Here is a 13,367-nt window from a genome sequence, read left to right on the forward strand (position 1 = left end):
AGATCCCAGCCCCGTCAAAGCTCACAGTCGGGTGATGATGAGGCTGATACTGATATTGATGCTGAGACGACTAGGGGTCAGGAACTAAGAAGCAAGAGGCTCAAGGATCGTTTTACTGTTGAGGGTGCCAGGAAATTGTATGAATATGGCATTGAATTGAAATGTGACGACACTCAGCATGAGAACCGCACCATAAATGAGGAGCGGCGGATCAGTTTTGAGGGGCTAGAGATCTTACCCAGGGCTAGGGAGCTCATTTGCCACTATCAGTTAGAGTTCATGCGAGAGCCACATGGGGAGTATTGCCCGGTCTTGGTTCGCGAGATATATGCCACATATAGGGCTTTGATCAGAAAAGTTAGAAAGAAGTGCCAGAAATTGAGGGAAATACCGCCACTGAGCGAGGTTGAGATTAGAGGGGTGAGTGTTGATATATCTGCCCAGGCTATCACCAAAGTATATTTTGGCAATAACTACACCACCCCGAGGCAGACGATTGAGCTTGAAGACAAGTTGCGGAGGTGCAAGGAACAGTCCGTCAGGGACTGGGTATCTACAGTGGTGGGTCGCCCGACCAAGAGAGCCGAGTGTACTAATTTGAAGAATCGAATAAAGAAGCAGTAGTTGACTCTAGAGGGAAAGTTTTGGTGGAGCGTGGTGCAGTTGCGACTTCTCCCCACTCAGGTCGATAATGGTCTTACGATTGACAGGCAGATTGTTGTAGCCGCATTGATGTCCAGATACCCGATTGATTTCGGGGCATTGGCTACTACGGAGATACAGTTGAGGTCTTCCCATCCCAACACTTCCCTGACCTCTTCTACAGATGCTTTGAGGGCAGAGTTGGAGTAGCTTAAGGCTGATGTGTTATTATTGACGACTCGTGATCTGAGCCTAGTAGCAGCAACATCGTCTGTTGCAGAGGAGATTGTGAAGGACCTTCCAGTGGTGCAGTTAGTTGTGCCTACCACAGCAGGAGGTCGGGGAAATAGAAAAAGAGTGGTCCATGATGAGGAGGAGGTGCGAGAGAGCACTCGCACTAGGGGCCCGAGTATAGAGGAGCAGCAGGTGGCAGAGGCCATTCAGAGATCGCTCATGGAGAATGTCCAGTTTGGGACAAGAGGAGCCACCTCGAGCAGTGCTCCCAGTGGTGAGATATTGCCGCCACCCCTTCCTACTCCAGTGCCAGTGCCTACAGGCACCACTACTGATGTTTCTACTGAGGCTGCTACAGAGACTGCTGTTGGTGCGGTTGCACCACCTGATGCCTCGCAGACCGATGAGTCGCGAGATGAGCAGCGCGTCTAGTGCGCCACAGGTATTCCTACTCCCTGGTATTACTTTTTCTGCTTTGGGGACATTGCAGACTTTTTCAGTTGGGGGTGGGAGTATTTGATGTATCATATATGTGTTTAGGACCCCCTCGGCTTTTCTTTGCCATGGTTCTTTTCCTGAGAGGTTTATTTCTTATTGAACCTGGAATGTTTAGTTCATGTTTAGATAAAGTAGAGCTTCCCCCAAACTTTCTTCTTCCATTTTGAACTCTATGCTTCATCAACAACATCAAACGAATTAATTACCGAAATACTCTCGTAAGCACTTGGTAACTTCATCCCCTTGCTAGCCTGAAAAGTAACTTCTTCATCGTTGACTCGGAACTTAATTTCATTTTTCTCCGAATCCATCAGAGCTCTCCCTGTAGAAAGGAAAGGTCTCACCAGAATAATAGGAATGTCCCGATCAACAGCATAGTCAAGAATCACAAAATCAGCGAGCAATATAAACTCACCAACCTGCACAAGTATATCATTAACCACCTCAACAGGTCTTTTGATAGACCTATCAGCCATTTGTAACCTCATAGTAGTCGACCTTGGCGTCCCCAAACTTGATTGTTTGTATATAGCAAGGGGCATCAAATTAATACTCACCCCATTATCACACAATGCACGAGCAAAATCATGGTGCCCAACAGAACAAGGAATGGTGAATTCCCTAGGATCTCCCTTTTTTCTGAACAACAGTAGTTTAGATGATGGAACTCACAGTGTGAGTCAAACTTACAGTTTCATGTTGAACCGTTTTCTTCTTGGTCAGCTGGTCCTTCAAATATTTAGCAAAACCGGGCATCTCCTTGAGAGATTCCAAGAAGGGAAAATTTAGAGATAACTGCTTCAAATGGCATCTTCCTTCTTCTTTGCCAACCTCTGAGGAAAGTGAGGTTTAGACTTGAAAATCTGAGTCAAAGGGCAGAGAGCCCCTTTCACAGTCTGCTTGTTCGTGTTATCAGTATCCTTCACTATCTCTGGAATATCACCAACCTTCTTGTCAGCAGGATTATCATCAACAATAATTGGTGCTTCAGACTGCACCTCATCCTCTTCATCTATTGTCTCAAGATCAACCACCTTCTTATCATCCCCTTGAAGTATTTTACCACTCCTAGTAGTAATGGAAAACACACGGTCTACACCGCCTCTCCCATTCTTCGGATTCTGAATAGTGTCACTCGGAAGTCCTCCCTTTTTAGGACGGTGCTGCTCTCTAGAAATATCTCTCATCTGTGACTCAAGCTTCTGAATAGCCGTTGTATGGGAACCCACTATCTCTGTCAGTCCATATAAAGTCCTCTCAAACTTAGACTGATTGGCCAGAATCTTCTCAAGCATTGATTCAACCTTCGAACTACCTTTCTCTGTTGACTGCCCTTTGGGTGGTATATAAGGATTGGAACTCTTGTTCCCAAAATTGTTACCGTTGTTATAGTTCCCTTGGTTTTCACTACCATAATTATTGTTGTAATTCCCATAGTTGTTATAAGTACCTTGACCTTGCTGAGGTCTCCATTGATTCTGATTCTGATAACCACCTTGGTAGTTCTGTCTTTGGTAACCCCCTTGAGAGTTATTAACATAATTAGCATCTTCAACATGCATAGGGGGTCCATCATGAAACGGACCATCTTGAGTATGGTACATCCCTTTTGGCAAAACTGTATCATTCTCACAAACATTTACCTTCTTGATCTGGGATTCATCAAACTTCTTTGTTAGTAAGGAAATATTTGTTACAAGTTCTGCCAACGTTTGCTGGGTATCTTGATTCTCCTTTACTATATTCTAGATCATAGCACTACCATACAGTACCATATCAGCATTGTTTGAGTGCCAAGCCTGATTATGAGTCGTCAGGTTGTTAAGTATATTGGTCACTCATCGATAAGATTTGTTCATGAAACAACCATCAGTTGCATTATTAGCAACTGACTGCGTCATTGGAGCTAGCCCTCGGTAGAACTTCTCCATTAATATGTGATCCGGAAAACCATGATTCGGACTCTTCTGCAAATACTCATCGAATCTCTCCCAGGCTTCATATAGTTGTTCCCCCGATCACTACTTAAATTCATAGATCTTGTCACGAATTTCAACCTTCTTGCTAAGGGGGTACCATTTTGTGAGAAAAGCAGTCACCATCTCTACCCATGAAGTAATCGAATTTCGGGGCAGCTTCTCAAACCATGTTCTTGCCTCTCCAGTTAAGGAATATTTGAATAACCTCAACCGAATAGCATCTTGAGGAACGTTGTTCTGGGTGTGATTAGCACACACATCCATATAATTCTACAAATGACGTTGAGGGTCATTCTCGGTAGAGTTCCGAAAGTATCCCTCAAGCTTTAACAACTGGTATAGAGAGGAGTCAATTTTCCCGCTAGCAGCTGCAACTCGAGGTTGAACAATAGCAGATGCATAGTCCTCCTCCGGAACAAGATCAGCGAAAATATTCTCATCATCCGATTTATTCGCCTGATTGTTCAACCGATTCCCCTGGTTACCAGCACGTTGATTTTGCTGATTTTGATTCATGTTCACCTGGCTTACACAGAGTAGCAAACAAGGTGTGATGGAATAAGCAAAAGACTTCAATCAAAGCAAACACTATTTAGTAATTTCAAAACCGTATTCCCCGGCCGTGTTATACCATTAATTGGTTTTGTTTTTTATTGGAGGGAGAGTTATTGTGATACACTTGATGTGCCGGAAGTTAATTGCCACAACCACTGTAGACAGCTTTGCTTTGTGATATCGATGCATTTGTAGATTGAGTCTGTTAGTTGACTTGCTTGAGGGCAATCAAAGACTTTAAGTTGGGGGTATTGATGTGCCGGGAGTTTTGGCACATCTAATGCTTCTTAACTCAAAGTTTTACTTGTTTTCGAGCAAGTTTGTGCTAGTTTGATGTGTTTTGTGTGTTGTGCAGGTATTTTGAAGTTAGAATGCTTGGAAAGCGAAAAAACGAGGAAAAGAAACAATTTGTTCTGATAAGCATAAGGACGGAACGTCAACATGCTCGACGGCTCGTTGAGTTGCCTCGTCGATAAGTTCCTGCGAAGTGAAAATTCATTAGATCATCATCAGATCGTCGAATTGCACCGTCGACATGATCGCCGGTCCGTCGAAGTGCTTCGACGGTGGAGTTCTCGCAGAGTGACAAAAGTATATTCAGATCATCGAGTTGGTCGTTGAGCATGTCAACGACCATCGAAGTGCAAAGACGACCCATCGAAGTGCAAGACGAGATGGAACAGGACTGGGATTGATTATTCCGAGTTTTGACTTGTATAAATACTTGTTTAGGTTTTATTTTTCAGACATCTAGAGTTTTAGACTTGTAGTAATTACTTTTGAGTTATTAGTGCTTTTGAAGATTTCCAGACAATTACATTTATTACTTTCAAGTTTTATTCATAAGTTGAATAAAATAATTCAATTATGCAATCTTCAATCTTTTATTGTTTTCTTGTTGCCATGAGTAGCTAAACACCTTTACTAAGGTTGTGAACCCAAAGATGGGTGTTTTGTGATTGGGGTTCATGAAAGATATACGCATAATGGATTGTTAGGGTTTATTTGTTCTTCGTATTCATCATATAGTTAGTGGTTGCAAACATTAGTTCACGCCATAAAACTTTAGTTTGTTTGGGAAAATAGCTAGGGTTAGGTAAAAACAAATAACAAAAACTCAGGGCTTTAAACCTTGTTTAATAAATTCACTTAGGAATAAGAGGAATTACTTGGCATAATTAACCGTTCTTCATGCATACTTTCTTATCTTTGGAAAAAGCATAGAAAGAAATAATCTTTTCTCATTGAGAAATAGTTTAGATTCACATAGAGGTTAAGTGAATCCATACAAACAGTCCATTAGGAGTATATCAAGATTGATACCCATGATCATACACTTTATCTAACGGGGACACAACCTTGGTTCTTTTTACCCATATATTTACAACTTTAAATTTCCAGTCACTTTAAATTAGTCCACAAACCAAATCAACTATAAAACTCTTTTCTGGAATACACCAGGACCGCAAGATTAGTACAATACTTGTTTATTAAACTTTTCACACCATATTCTATATGGGATTTGACCCCAATCTCGTTGGATTACTATATTTGACAACGTCCGTGTTATACTATTAATAGGTGTAATTTGAGCGTATCATGTAAGAATTCATGCTAGTAACTCCATAGAACATAGAGAATAAGAGAGGGTTTTTGGGTGTCTTTCTTGCATAAGTTATTAATCATAAAACCTTGATTTGTTGGTGGATTAAACTTGATTAAGCATGGAATTGTCTAGTAGTAACTAATTATATAAACATTATTCCTTCATTATTAGTGACAAATTTGTGAGATTTAAAGTTAGGGTTTATACCCAAAAAAATGGGCGGTTCACCTAGAATACAAATTTGAGTATTTCATGGGTTAATAAATAGCTTCGAATTGATGGTAGTTGATCGCCTAGAGTATGAATTTCATGTTTAAGCTTAGAATCCCTAATTTCTCCTTTTTAGTTCATGAACCCCATTCCATGGGTTAGGATTTGGGACTTGAATAGATGTAAGGTTGTGAGTATTGATTCTTCTTGATTCTAATTCCCTATTCAGATGCGACAAGACTTCTATTACCTTGAGGTACCAAAGAAGAGCAGGACTTAAATTTGACGGTTCAAGTTTGCGGTTCAGCTTTCCAGGTAGGTTACGGCATACCTTCTGGTTAGTTTTCGGTTAGCGACGCATATGTATAGTTAGATTGTGTTAGAGAAATAATGTGGGCCTTTGGGTATGAAGTCGGTTTGGATACTATCTTAGGTTGGGCCTTGTTGTGTGACTTGAGGGGTTAGGCACCCAGTTACGTTGTTGACTTATCTTGTTCAATTTACTTATTGGCTCCTTGCCACGTTGAGATATCGGATATTGGTGAGTAGTGAAATATAATGGCTGGGGTATAGCGGTACCTTACTTGATTGATATTGAGATGAGAATTGTGATTCCATTGTGGCTTATTATGTAGCCATATTATTGACATTACTTGGGTGCCATGTGTGGTACTTTTTGGGGATTGAATTGGTTGTTGATATTACATTGCATTGTATTCATGCTCATTTCCATGATACATTGATATTGCATTGTTATGGTACTGACAATGATAAGTGAGAGAGTGTAGCCTCCGAAGTCTTTGCCGGAGAGCGTAAAATTGAGATGAGATTGATATTAGATCTTATCGTTGTCATCTTCATACTTACATCATACATTAAACACTCATATTGTGTGTGTGTATCTATGTGTGTGTATATATATAAGGCACATTTGACTAGGGATGACGATGTGGCCTATGTTGTTTCTTGGAAACACTTGGGAGGTACTGTATTGATTGCACGACCATTCTAGGTAGAGTGATACGGGATGGTCGGCAGGTGTCAAGGGTGGAAAGGTCATCTCTAGGCTGTGTGTTACGGAGCGACATCGTGCACGGACTTTGCGGATCCCTCATGGGTCATGACCGTCGAGTCGTGATGTTCCGCTCGCGGTATGTATGTACGTAGTATTGATATATGGCCATTGCATTCACGTCATCCATATTATTGCATTGAATTACACTGGTTATCATCATTGTGATTGAATGTTTTATACGTGATTGAATACTTGATCTAATACGTGATTGAATATTTTATAGGTTATGATGAGTACTTGGAACACTTGAGATTAGATGCTTTAATAATAGGCTTGATCGGATATGATGAGACTGGTAACACTCGGGTTTAGATACTTTACTATAGACTTGATCGGTTATGGAACCTTGTTGGTCGCTGATGGTTTGAATACTTATGCGAATTATTGATAGTTAAGGACTTGATATGTATTGATGTGACTGTATTATACTTGTAATTGATTGTGAGCATGCCTATCTTTCATTTACTTTCTGTATATATGTTAGCTAACTGAGGACGACCTATGATACCTACCTGTACTTGTTGTTTGTACTGACCTGCACTTGCTGTATCCTTTTATGAATGCAGAGTACAAGGACAAAAATATTTCTACCCCTCGTGGCTGATATTCGAGGATTGCTGATTCGAGTCTTTTCAGGGTGAGCATGAGGATGTTCGCTGCCCGAAGAATATTTTTATTATAATATCTTGCTTTCCATTCGGAGACATGATTTTGAGAGTATTATGTTCTATTATTCAGACTAGTAGTAATTATTTTAGATTCTCTTGTATGACCAGACCAGATACTAGGTAAATTTCATTTACTTCCGCACTTATTTATATCATATTATGAGAGTTACGTTATCTTATCTTCTTTCATTATTTTTCCATTATTTGTGAATGTTGAGTTATAGGTTCGCCTACCATTATGGGAAAGGTAGGTGCCTGTATGACTAAATGAAATACAAGAGTGTGTCTAGTAGAGTCTCATGGATCGGTACGATGAGCTCCATACTTATCTGCGAGAGGCTATACGACATTTAGAAAACTTCAAATTCTTCTATTCTCTCGTGCGACTTCATCCAAATTATTATCTAGTCGATTCCAATCAGTATCTATACTTCTTATCTTAATCACCTACGGAAGATGGATCTCATCCTCGAATTCTTATGCGAATGGTTGATCTATGATGTGTTGTGGTATGATACGAGATGTGTTATTCTGATTCCGACATGTGATCAAGTTCAGTATCTAGTTATGGCCTAAGGATTCAATTGTGTGAAGTCGCGATTAGACTCGTTATTGTGGAGTTCGCGAGTAATGGAAGAGATAGTTCTGAGGGTTACATGATCTCCATGTTTCAGCGTTGGGTTGCTCAGAAGTGACAAAGTGCATTGATGGCTCACCAATAGTGGGTTGCTCGATGATATGATCGGTTTGGGAAAAACTTTAGCTTCATCAAGGCTTTGTGATGGTGTGCTGACACTAGTGTACCAATGGAAGGTCAACGATTCAGCAACGGTAGAGTATTAGACGTCCGTACGTGAAGATAAGTGTAAGTTCGGTAATGACCATAGAATTTGGGGGATTGTATTGTGATCGCGGGTAATAAAGAAAAGAAGTTGACAATAAGGACATGAAGAAATATTTTTTTGGAAAGCATGTAGTGGAGTGAGACTTCATAGAATATCTTAGACAAGAGCATTTTTCATGAGATTGGGAAGGGGAAAATTGGTATCTGACATGGTTATCAGGGTAAGGTTGCCACCGGTGCTAAGGGTCATTCATGTTATGGGCACACTGATTGATCAGTAAATTTGACTAAGTTGAAGGCATCTGAGTAGCTAGTAATCGACTGATGGAAATGACTTCAATTATGGGCGTATGCGATGAGTTAATGACTTGGGGAGTTACTGGTTGTTACACTTAGATTTGGCGAGAAGTATTGATGTTGTTTATGATTCGTTCGGCCCAGAGGGATGATCAGTTTACAGGATCGAGAAGATTTGAGTGTTTATTGGTTGATAATTATAAAAGGGATTTGAAATGAAATCCGGGAACTGAAGGATTACAATGAGGCATGTTGCTATCAGGTGTTACACCTCGAAAAAACGTTTCGTTGGTACGCAAGTAAACGAACTAGTGAGGAATGGCATTTGATGACCCTAGTTAAGACTTTAAAGATGTTAGAGATGAGGGAAGAGGATTGCCAAGAGAAGGCAAAAGTATTTGATAAGTATCGGAAGGGAATTACGAGCAACGAGGTAGCAAGGACTTAATGATGTCTTGGAGAAGAGTTATAACGTCCCTTAGATCGATAATGAAGTGTTGAGCAAGTGTTAAAAATGTTCCATAAGGATCGGAGGTCAAGCGAAGTGATGAGAATAAGTTCAGTGGACTGATGGGTTATACGGCTCATTATACGGACCGTATAATGTTTTACGGACCGTATAATGGACCGTAAAACCATCACAGAGGAGGTTGCTCGCTGGTGACGTTTTACGGTCAGTTATACGGACCGTAAAACCATTTTACGGACCGTATAGTGGACCGTAAAATGGTCACAGCGAGGGGTGCAGGACAGGCTCATTTGACGGTCAATTTTACGGACCGTATAATGGTTATACGGACCGTAAAACGTACCGTATAATGGATCCCGACAGATCAGTGATGATTCATTAAATAAGCGACCAAGTTCATGAAATCATTTCAACATTTCATTCCTCTCTCTAAAACATCTCTCTACATTTATTATACAAGTTTTCAAGGATTATAAGCCATCAACAACATTAAATAAGTGAATCAAGAGTAAGAACCCATCAAAGATCATCTAAAGTCAAGAAATCCAAATGGAGAAAAGCTAGGGTTTTACTCAAAGTGGAATATTATCAACTAAGGCTCGTCTCTACAACATCTAAGGTAATATTCATGCTATTTATATGTTGTTTAAGGTATTTGAGAGTTGAAATGCTTGGTCACTTGGAGAATATAGCAAAATGGGTCATGAATGATGAATAGTGACGTTTTGAGAAATAGTTTGAGTTGAATCATGAATGTTGTTGCGTTGTGATATGAATATGTTATAAATGGTGTTAAGATCATGATCTAGACATTTCGATGAATGGACGAAGTGGGGTATTATGACCATGAAAATGGGTGAATAAGAAGCAAATTGAGGAATCTAGATAATGTGAATAATATGGATGATTAAAAGCTATTGTTATGATATTATGAATGTATTGTTGACGTTTGGGAGTTGAATCACGATATGGGCAAATGTTGTATAAATAAAGGAGATGCTGTCCGATTTTCTCCAGCTTTAGTCATATATGCTAGTTGTCAATTCTAATGATGCTATGCCCTTAATGAAGGAAGAAACATGATCATCGGATGAGTACGCGCGAGTGTAGAATAGTGCGACGGAAAGGTTTGTAAGGCTAACCCTTCTTTCATAAGGCATGGTTCTTTGGCCAAATTCCTAAATTCTCTATATGAGTATGTTGTCTCCAAATGATTGATATTCCGAGCTCATAAGCTCATGATCCTTGATATGTACTACGATTGTACTACGCACCCCATATGATGAGTAATCCTATGATATAGACGTAGCGATAATGATGATGATAGTAATGATGATGATAATAATAATGATGTTAAAGGTGCCTACGGGCTAGTATGCTTATATGTGCCTATGAAGGGCTATAATAAAACCCCCGAGCTTATAACGCCGGGTAGAATATATGTGTATGAATATGTATAGAGTATGTATACGATTACGAAACGCGCGCACATCTGCAGATGGTACGGATAACCCTGAAGCCTTGGTAGGGCCAGGTATGAGTAACCTTGAGCCTTGGTTGGCCAAGTATGTATATGGAACACCGATTCTACGAGGTCGGGTATGTTATGTAAATGCTATGTATCTATGTATATATATATATATGTATAAGTTATGTAAATGGAATCATTAAGAGTACGAACATGTTATGTATATGGATGTATGTATGCAGATACGCAATAGAAACGAAATGTCCCTATAGAAAGCAAGTAAGTGCCATGATGATGATATTATTGTCTCCCCTCCTATGCTACTTCATATATTGCTTATTATGCTTCTATATCGATGTTGATCATGCTTTACATACTCAGTATATTCTTCGTACTGACGTCCTTTTGTTTGTGGACGCTGCGTCATGCCCGCAGGTGCACAGGGAGACAGACTTGATCCATAGCTGCTTATTCAGAGATCACATAGCAGAGCTCCATTTCTTTCGGAGCCATTACTTTTGGGTACTTAATCTTTTGTGTATATAATTATGGGCATAGCGGGGTCCTGTCCCGCTAGTGTGATATGTTATACTTTTAGAGGCTCGTAGTCACGTGTATGTGGTTAGATATGTCTGGCCTTGTCGGCCTATATTTTGTATACCATTTTGTTGGCCTCATCGGCCCGTGTACATTGATGTGGCATAAGTGCCTATGATGATATAAAGATGTTGTTATCCAAATGGGACTAGTTCGATGAATAAGAAGGGAATGCATGTCTAGTTATGTGGCTCACCTAAATGTAAGCATAAGTGTAAGCTAAGGGGTTCCTGGGTGGGCTAGCACCGGGCGCTCGTCGCGGCCCCTAGTCAGGTCGTGACATCAGGTTTAGGGTATTAAGGTTCGTAAGACCTGAGGTGAGGTAATATAGGTACCTGAGTCGGGTTTGGATTGCGGGGGCGTTATATCAAGACGTACAGTAAAGAAGTGTAACCAATGAGGTTAATTGGTGTTTTCAAGGTTAAAGGCAGAAAGGAAATCGTTAAAACAAGAGTTAATGATGTAAGAGCATGGTTGCGACTGTTCAGTGCAAAGTGAGCTTGAGAGTTTGAGGATGAGTTGGAATTTTTAATTATGTCATGAGCTAATAGGACCAGTGATTGATTAATGGAACGATTATCAGTGTTGGACCAGTTTAAAGGTTTAGTACTCAGGAGGGTTAATAAGATGTTGCACCTAATGTTGGGCTAACGTTGGGGGCCTTGTATTCATTGTGTAAATTTGACTAGATCCCGCTACTAGTTGTGTTATTACTCGGCTTAAGTGATTGAATAAATAGGATAGTCGTGCGAGTGGTTAGAGGTGTTTAAATTCGATTAATGAGGTAAGAGGTGATTGTTCGAGGGCTAGCAACGTTAAGAATTTTGAGTAAGGGGTTAGTAAACAAGGATGCTTGAAATGGTAGATCGATGATAGGTTAACTGGATTAAGTGCGAGATAACATTTCAGAGATTGAGTAAGGTATTTTGGGCAAGGACGATTCAGTGGGATACATGGGGATATTAGTAAGATTAGCGATGTGATACGCCGAACATAGGATTAAGCGATGCACTGGATTTAAAGAGTGTTCAGTTTAGAGTTGTAAGCATTAAGGAAACTCTAATTTGCAGAGTGTGTGGTATGATCCTATCTCCGGGATTGATTCGGTTGTCTTGTAAGACTTATGATTATGCGATACTCGATTGATTGGATTCGAGGATTGATTACGATATCAATGATCGTAAATTGATTAGCAATTGGGAAATTGACAAGTCGATAAAAGGTATAGTGATCGAGAGTCAGTAAGAATGAAATACGTCTTCGGGATTACTTGGGTCAGTGTAGATATTGGTGATATTGTCTTGCATGTTTTAGATGAGTGTGATTATTGAGTATGCTTAAAGATGGAATCAACAAGAATGGACTATGTGATATGAAAGAGTTTCGTGAGGTTTCGTGATCAACGACTAGTGAGAAGAAAGTTTCAAGTAACCAACATGTTAAGGCTTAAGGAAGTGGCTTGTGTGGTTGACAGTTGAAGAATTTTGTAACACTCTTAAGTGGATGAGTTAGTGTGGTGTAAGGGAAATGAATTGTGGAATCCCTATTATGGGAAGGCTGGAGTTATATTTTCGTGATACGACCATATTCGTGGTAGTGTATTATGTTGGAAGTAATATTGACTAGATAGCTTGGGTGAGCACTTTGGATGTTAAGGACTTGGGAGGAATTACGTGAGATTTAGAGCGGCAGCTGTAAGATTGGATACTTTCAAAAAATTTATGGGCATATCGAGGTGAGACAATGGTAAGTTCGATGGTTAAATGGTTGTTATATGAGACAACAAGTTTTTAGCGTCAGAACGTTCGGGTGTGTCAGATGTGCATATGGAATAAGGTTGAGAACTCGAAGTTACATTTACCAGGTTTAGTTTCTTGGTACTTAGATGATAGCTTAGATGTGTTTCATCTTCTGGAGACAAGGGTGACAGACATGATTTCTTATGAGTGGTAAGACCGTGATTAGTTTTTGAAATGGGAGTCAGCTCGAATGATTATTGATGAGATTCAGTGGTGGTGCATTCATTCGGGTCTGTGTGGGTTGATTAGAACTCGATGAGTTGTGTTGATATCTCCAGGAGGACTTATGGGTTCCCAGTGGATCACCTTCATGGATTCGATGAGTTTTAGTTTAGTTTTGGGGTTTGTCACGAGTAGACTTGATGATATTTTACCAGGATCAGCTTTTCGGTTAATATAATGGTTTGCAATAGGTGTGGTAATGAT

At 40.0% G+C, this 13,367-nt stretch overlaps 1 non-coding gene across 1 annotated transcript; it reads left to right on the forward strand.

Annotated features, from left to right (window-relative positions):
* Window positions 1-3,321: 3,321 nt before the first annotated feature.
* On the forward strand, window positions 3,322-3,427 carry LOC132629618 (small nucleolar RNA R71). Its single transcript, XR_009578382.1, has one exon. It is a non-coding gene; the product is annotated as a small nucleolar RNA R71 (small nucleolar RNA).
* The last annotated feature ends 9,940 nt before the right edge of the window (window positions 3,428-13,367 follow it).

Source organism: Lycium barbarum, chromosome 2 (assembly GCF_019175385.1).
Source record: "Lycium barbarum isolate Lr01 chromosome 2, ASM1917538v2, whole genome shotgun sequence".
Classification (NCBI taxonomy): domain Eukaryota; kingdom Viridiplantae; phylum Streptophyta; class Magnoliopsida; order Solanales; family Solanaceae; genus Lycium; species Lycium barbarum.